Below are 8,348 nucleotides of genomic sequence, written 5' to 3' on the forward strand. Positions count from 1 at the left end.
AGCCACACCGGCAGCCCTGCACCCCAATCTGGAGTTTTCTGGGCCATGGAGAAGTGGCAAAATGCCACTTCTCCATGGCGTGGAAAAGAGGTATCCTTGGGGTTTTATGCCCCCAGACACCGGCCATTTGGTTGGAGCAGGAACGATGCGCACAGCGAAAAGGAGCTCTGCTTCAGAACTCCTTTTCGTGCTGCTGATAAAAGTTATTGTTTACACACCCACAAATAAGGGGGGGGGGACCAAAACTATGTATCATTAATAGGGCATTATACTTTTCTAGTAAGTGGATTTAAAAAAAAATCTTCCAACATCAATAGCTTTAAGTTACCCCACAAAGAAGTAATTTATCTTTCTCAATCTTTTTTTTTTATTTATTTAAAAAGCATTAATTATTAACAGCCCACAAAAGGAAGCAAATTAAATCTAGGTTTATTAATAATATCAAGGCAATTCTCCTTTAAAAGTGCTACTAGTGATATTTCACATTTGCCATCTTTTGTTAATATTTATGTTTTTTACTTGTAAGAAAACAGGTGGTCACTATTAGCTTGACTGAATAGTTTAGCATTATCTATTGAAAAATGGAAATGTTCTAATCCCAGAAACTGAATGCCCACACAGACACCTATTATATGGGACAAGAAGAACCCTTCTATGGCAGGACATAGGCAACCATATACATACAGTGAAAAGTATATATCTATAGCATTGCCTCAAATATCTAGGCATCTAACTTGTGTATTTATACACACTATTAAAATTATATTTATGATTAATCTGTATTCTAATTATACAGATTCAACACATTAATAGTTGCATCTTTTTGCCATTATATTTCAGGCTTGGTACCATTTTTACCATTTTTACAGTTGTCCCTATTTTGAGAGAACCAAAATAGAGCATTGCTCAAAGTGCTGGACTTCAGAGAAAGAGGCCCAAATTCAAATCCCTGTTTGGTCATGGAATTTGTGGAAGTGTGTGGATCAGGACATTCAAAACCTTAATGGAGGAGAAATCCAGTATTCATCATGGGGTCCTGATATTCCAAGATAGATCATAATCACAAGTGACATTTAAATCCATCTTAATGGGTATTTTCTTTAGAGGAGCAAGAAGCATTGTATGCATCTAGAATAAGTAAAGGCTCCATTGAGTATAATGTACATTCAGCATTAGCACTCCCCACAGTATATTTATACCTAGAAGGTATTTTAGCAGAACGTCCACTTGCATTCAACAGGACTGGCTTCTGTCACAAGTAAAAGAACAGAGAAGATAAGGACTGTAGAGCAAAATATCTAGCCTTTCCATGAAAAACCTCCAGAAAAAAATAGCCATTAATAAGAGTTTCTTAAATAGCTCAAAAATCTGTTATTGTTTTTGCCATTAAATCAACTTCGATTTATGACAACCATATTAATAAGATGTTAGTATACTGAAGGTGAAAATGTTCAGATGTGGCAATGGCTGCAGAAGCCTAAATTGGCTACAGCTGGAGTCCAGAGCAGCAGCCGGATGCTCAAGGTCAGCTGAGCAGGACTAAATGTAAATATGCTATGTCTTCAGTCTCAAGAGGGATTGGTGTCTGTGGTGCATAGCAACTTGTATAGAAAGAGGCTGGACTTAGTGGTTGCCTCATGGTAATTCTGTATATAAGGAAAATGCTGTTCTGGTGGATTGTGGGAGTTTGGAGATCGTGTGGTGTGTTTTGTATAGTAGTGTCTTGCGCATGTTTATTTGAAACAAAGTAATAAAGCCCTCTAAGGAGTGAACTGCTGGAGAGTGATTCTTTGATTTAGCAGCTGTCTCTCCAGGCATTGTTCCAGCAAGCCGAAAGCTTGTATTTGGAGTTTCGCTCTGTTCCTGTGTTAGATAGATAACTGGCATCGTCATCCATTTGGCACCAGACCGGAATCACAGGCAAGATTCATCACCCAGATATCAACATAAGAGACCTCCAAGATCATCAACCATCCTGCTCAGGCCTTGCAAACCAAGGGTGGTGGCTTCCTTGATTGAATCAATCCATCTGTAATGCAATCTTCCTTCTTTCCTGCTGCCTCCCACTTTCACAAGTGTTATCATCTTTTCCAACAAGTCACCTTTCTATAATTTCAACCTGGCACTTTAAACATAAACATATAAACTGCTGTCAGTCTTAAATGAAAGCCCCCCCCCCTTTTTTTTTTAAGATACTATTGGAGCAGGTATAAGCTTCTGTAGCTGACCTTCAGCACCTTACACAAAGCAGAAATTCCATTTAGGATACCAAAAGTTATGTGGCTACATTCTCATAAAGTATTGGTGAACAACCTCAGAAATATTTGGGAGTCAGTCATTTGCCAGCAGGAGATGTACTATATAATTAAACTGTCATCCCTATTGATAGCTTATTACAAGCAGGTAATAAGATATGTATGTCATTACAAACCATTGTACTGTATTTTATGCTGCAAGAGATTAGGGTACGTTTCCAATGACAGCATAGAGTGATCACTTAGGGATTGTTAAGATTATGGACATTATAAATCACTATCTACAGTTTAATAGTTTAACAATTATCTACAGGGCTGGTGTTAGAAAATGACTAGCAATGAATAGCCACTTTTTTCATAGGTGAAGAGTGAATGTTAACGAGCTGCATTGTAAGAAATCCCAAAGGAGCTGTAGAAGAAGTGGTTTATACGGTTTTACTCTAATTCTGCACAACTACATTTATAAATAAAATCCAACAATGGTTGCATTAAGGCACAATAATAAAACATTTATAGCGGGCTAACTAAAATCAATCTATTCCTGGGAGATGGGGATAAGTGATCACCTCAAGCATGGATGGGGTCTCTAATCCAAAGGGCCTTGTATAGTCTGTAAATAATGGGCGGTCTCACGCCACTGCTGGTTGCTGCATCCGGGAACCGCAGCAGCCAAACCGTGCAGTTCCCAGGCGCAGCAACAAAGAAGCGCCAAAATGGCGCTTCTTCCTGCGTCCCAGAAGGAGCACTGCAAGGCGCGAGGCGGCACTCACGGCACCACTTCCGGTGCATTAAGTCCAGACGCTGTGTGTCCGCAACGTGAAAATGGCGGTGCCCATCTGTATGCAGCGGCGCCATTTTGACGTAGTCGTTACGCACAAGGGGCAAGGCATGTCAGGAAGCACCGCCCCTCGCGCGTAACAACGGCACCCCATAGGGCCCGTCCGGAATGCACCTAAGAGATGTTGCTGCCTGAGGCAAAGTACATGACAGTCTCTGCTACCACCCATTCCACCTACAAAAGCCAACCAGACCAATAGCTGAATCTTACTTCAGTGTTTTGATGGGACAGGAACTCCCATCTCACCTGAAGGCAGCAAACTACTTAGAATACACACCACTTTCCCTTAAAAGAAAGGACTGGTCAAGGGGCTGTTGCTGCCGTCTTACACATCATCAGCTACTTGAAGCAACTGTATCATTTTGCCAGAGACTGGGGCAACATTACTAATCTTTAAAAAGTAATTTCAGCCTTAAAAATAGGGAAATGGGCTACATACTCAAATACTCAAAATGATCTTCAAAAAGCACTGTTTCAGAAGTAATATTATCTGTGCTTTCTGTGTGTATGTGTGTGTCATCTGTTGATTTATGGTGATCCCAAGAATTTCATAGGGTTTTGTCAGGCAAGGGATACTCAGAGGTAGTTTTGCCCATTAATTCCTCTAAAATACAGCCTACAGCAGCTGATAATCATTGGTGACCTCCCACCCAAGTACTAACTGCTTAGGTTCCAAAATCAGACAGGATCTGGTATTGTTAGGGTATTTAGGCATGTACCTGTGCTACAACCAAAAACACAAAAACTAAGGATTTAACTTTAAATTATAGGCCGGGGAAATGTTTTCCCCATCTTATTTCTACTCCCCCAGTTATATATCACCAGTAATATAATTACTTATAATTCATAACTTCCAACCTCTGCCATTTGCCTAACAGTAGGGCCAGCCCTGGTGCTATGCTTAATTTAGATCTGCAGCTCAAACTGGTATGTATAAGAATCCTTGATTTACCATTGTTTTAAAACAAAGGTGAAGAAAGCATGTGCTGCAGGCCAAAAACAGCCAACCCAGCTTCCAAAAGACTATTGAAAAGCCTCGACACTGAGAAAAGAAACTAAAATTCTGAGTGATATTTGCTCCCAAATGCCCCATAAAAGTGCATCCCACTACCTCTGGAGGCATTCACGCTTACCTTTTTGTACTGAAGAGATGCAGATCTCCACAGTGATGCGATGTGGCCGGGAAAGTGATCTAGATCGATTCAGTAGCACATTTGCACTACTGAAGATCCAGATCGCTCCGGTCCTAAGAAAAAGATGTGATTAGTTCAATTGGGTTTTTCACACACACACCCTGCAAACTGTGCCAGGTGCATTTGGGGCCAGTGTGAACATCACAGAAATAGCCTGGCTTCACACCAGATTATTTCCAAAATGTGAATGGACCCTCTGTCTTGTCTGGATTAAGTTGCAATTTGTTTGCCCTTATTCAGTCCATTACTGACAGCATCAGTATAGTTGAATGAAGGACCAGTCCAAACTCTGCAAGGGAGACAATTATACTTAAGAGTAAGCTGTTTGTTAGTATTTTACCTTCACTGTTTTAAATGTATGGCCTTTCCCTGCTTACTTTCTGCCTAAATTTAAGTGGTGCCTATATAAAAGAAACAAAAGCACTGAAGCTCTTTTAACTCCCTCCAGCGCAGTGGTCCCCAAACTGTGCCCTTAAAGAGATTTTGGACTTCAGCTCTCAGACGCCCCAGCCATGTTGGCCAATAGACTGGGATTCTGGGAGCTGAAGTCCAAAATTCCTTTAAAAAGCTCAGTTTGGGGACCACTGCTCTAGCCCATAAACATTAGGCTAAGTCCTTTAGTTATTTTGCAGTCAGCAAATGAAAAGTAATTATACTTTCTTACAGATTGCTAAATCCATGTTGATTTTACTATGCAGCAACTAAAAATACTGTAGAAAATTCACTTTGGCAAATGGTAACAAAAATATTGTCGCAGTTACACAAGGAGAAGAAGACAAACAGGTTTTAGTGACTGATGACAAGATAACAGGCCATTGTAGTGCTGTGCAGTGATAGCTACTGGCTCCAATATCAGCAAAGCACTGAATCTACTCCAGGTTTTTGCCCATAACTTTAACAAATCTTGCCAAGAACCCTGCTTATCAAATGTTAGTTCACTAATAAGTGGTACAGAAATGTACTTGCAATTGCTATAAGAAAACCTCACATTAGGGTCGCCTGAGGAGGGTTCGAATCCCTGCTTTGCTAGAAAACCCCACTGGGTGACCACGGGTAAGTCACACTCTCTCAGCCTCCGAGGATGTCAAGGGCAAACCTGCTCTGAAGAAACCTGCCAAGAACATCCTGTGATATGGTTCGCTTTGGGTCTCCAAAGAAATTACTTGAAGGAAACAACACACAAGGGATGGCCTAAAATCAAAAACAACTTGAAGGCACACAGGAACAGCAGCCTGTCAAACACTGGCATTTAAAGGCTTAAATAAATCATCTGAGTTGACAAGCTTCCCTCCCCTTTTTCCAAAAGCAGTGTTCTATCTGCGTTTTTCCTGTTGCACATTTTCTATCCAGTTGCACACTTGAGGGTAAAAAACCACAAAGCCACACAGACCGCTCCTTATGTAACCAAAAGAGACTACATGCACAAGTGTCCTATCAGGCACTCTTGGGGGAAAGTTTGCAGGGATACAAACAACTGGAGAGAAATCAGGCCAAAAGAGGGACCATGGGATGAATGTGGGATTGGGAAAGAAGTGCAGATCAGGTGGGAGGTGACATGGATGTGGTGAAAGCCATTTTGGCTGGCTGGAACACAAGCATCCTAAGCTGCAACATTTTGCTGCAGTTCCCACTAGCAAGGAAACAACGACGAGATTCCCATCCCCCTTGAGATTAATCACTCAAAAGACAAAGGAAGGGAGTTGTTCCTTGGCCCTTTTGAGAAGCCAACGCCCCAGACTGCTTATAACACAAAATAAATACAATGTGCTTTGAGCACTGGACTATGGAGTTTATCACACAGAGGATAGACTGGTAAAATCCTGTGCAGAAATGGGATTTTAAAATCTGGGTGTTCTTTGTCAGATGCATTGGCATGAAAGAGAAATAACGTGAAAATAATCTGAACAGAAAGCTCTTTTGTACTTTCAGAATTTAGTGAAAGTAAAAAGGAGCTGGTTTTGACGACTTTTGTTTGGATCATTTTCACGTTATTTCTCTTTTATGCAAATGTTGTTTGAAAAACAACCTGCAAATGCAGGTTGTTTTCAGTTTAAATTTAGTTTCTGCATGGGATTCGTCTCTGGTGATAAACTCGTTTAACTCTGGAGGCCCGGGTTCAAATCTCTGCTCAGCCATGGAAACCCAATGGGTGACCTTGGGCAAGTCACACACTCTCAGCCTCAAAGGAAGGGAAAGAGCAACCTCCATCTGAATAAAGCTTGCCAAAAAATCCCCAGGATATAGGTTCGCCTTAGGGTTGCCATAAGTCCCTGAAAGGCACAACAACAATTCAACGCTGCCATTGCATGTAATGGGAACATCCATGGATTTTGGCAAAAACCTCCTTGGTCCAAAAGACACTGCAGAAACAATCCAGTTTGACATTGCTTTAACTGCCCTGGCTCAGTGCTAGGGAATCCTGGGAAATGTAGTATATTGTGGCACCAGGGATTGTGGCACAAATGGTGAAGCTGCACATTTTCTGGGGAAAACAAAGTAACAATAAGTTGCAAGGGATAGAAGTAACCAAGGAGAAACTTTCCTGCCTGGTTTTCCTTCTTAGAGGCTGCGTCCACACGGGGGAAATAACCTGGTTTGGCACCGCTTTAACTCTTTCTGGCTCAAGGCTAACTAATTCCAACTCCCAGAATTCCATAGTCTTGAGCCAGAAAGAGTTAAAGCGGTGCCAAACCAGGTTATTTCCCCCGTGTGGACGCAGCTCAAGGGTCCCGCCAGACCTCTCTGCTCCGGCTGCCTCCCTCAGGCTGTTTTCACTTTCCTTTGCCTGTTGTCAAACAAACTTACTCGCTTGAGGCGAGGGAACTCCAGCCGCCAGGGTTGGGGTTGTGGTTGTGGTTGTGCCCCGCGCAGGCTCTCCTCCTCCAGCCAAACCTGAAGCAAAGGGGGTGGGAAAGGGCGAAGGAAGCCAACTGGGTCCCTCAGGGGAGTGGAAGCGCAACAGGAGCGCCGTGTGGACGTCAGGCGCGGAGGGAGGGAGGGGAGGGAGGGAAGGCAGGCTGAGCCGTCCCTCCAGCTCCTTCTGGCAGCAATAAAGCTGGGTGAGGAGAGGCCGCCCAGAGAGTCCACCCACAACTGGCCCTGCTCTTCTGAAGAAGTGGCCCTCAAAAGAGGGAGGCTCCTCCTGCCACACCTGACCCCCCCCCCCACGACAGGGACCCTGAGTGAGAAGGGGTTTCTAAGTGTCCTCCGTTTAGAGCATGACCAGAATGACCGGACAGCCTCCTTCCTCCTTCATTTCAGCCTCCTGTCCAGCAGGAATTTCCAAACTGTCCTCCATTTGGAGCACTTGCCAGGATGCCCAGAGGTCCTCCTTTTCCAGGACATAGCCTCTTCCATTTCAGCCTCCTGTCCAAGAGGAATTTCAAAGTGTCCTCCATTTGGAGCATGATAAAGATGACCAGACATCCTCCTCCTTTTCCAGGACGTGGCCTCCTCCATTTCAGCCTTCTGTCCAGGAGGCTTCCAAGATGTCCTCCATTTTGCGCACAGCAAAGAAGCATGAATTTACATTTCTGTGAATGTTTTTCACTTTTATTTGGGAAAGTACTATGTTTTCCTTTAAGGTCCTACATTTTGCAATGCCTTGTCCTCCTTTGCGGTAAGGACATCTGGTCCTGATAGGATTCCCACTATTCCAGAGGTGACTTGAAGTGGGGTGACCAGGATGGCCTAATCTGGGGATTCCCGAGCAGTGTTGCCAACAAGCCTCAAAGATAATTCCCCAAACGTTTGGCCCAAAACTCACCAAATCCCCCCGTATCTCACCAAATATTCAGTCAAAATCCCCAAACATCCAAAGACAGAAAAGAAGCAACAACAACAATAAAAAGGAATGGTGCCAGAAATAGGATCAGAACCCTGAATGCAAATGTACAACAACTTGTGAGCAGGGATAAAGAAAACTACTATAATAATCAATGCAATGAAATAGAAGCTAACAACAAAAAAGGAAGAACAAAAGACTTCTTCAGCAAGATCTGAGAAATCAAGGCAAAATCTAAACCAAGAGTGGGGAAGCTCTATGACAAGCAGGGGAACAAA

The 8,348-nt window shown here is 42.9% G+C and overlaps 1 protein-coding gene across 2 annotated transcripts in view; it reads right to left on the reverse strand.

Moving 5' to 3' along the window:
• Nucleotides 1–7,307, reverse strand: part of LOC149312948 (interleukin-15-like) — a 32,026-nt gene extending 24,719 nt beyond the window's left edge. Inside the window, exons 1-2 of one of the 2 annotated variants that reach the window (XM_089525755.1) lie at nucleotides 7,092–7,307; nucleotides 4,227–4,339 (exon numbers count right to left, since the gene is read on the reverse strand). The gene's annotated coding sequence lies outside the window, so the exon portion shown is untranslated. The remainder of the gene's footprint in view (nucleotides 1–4,226; nucleotides 4,340–7,091) is intronic. The other variant, XM_089525756.1, reaches the window with a different exon arrangement.
• Between the last annotated feature and the right edge of the window lie 1,041 nt (nucleotides 7,308–8,348).

This window comes from Sceloporus occidentalis, unplaced genomic scaffold, assembly GCF_023333645.1.
Source record: "Sceloporus occidentalis isolate IW3139 unplaced genomic scaffold, rSceOcc1.0.p SCAF_5, whole genome shotgun sequence".
Classification (NCBI taxonomy): Eukaryota; Metazoa; Chordata; class Lepidosauria; order Squamata; family Phrynosomatidae; genus Sceloporus; species Sceloporus occidentalis.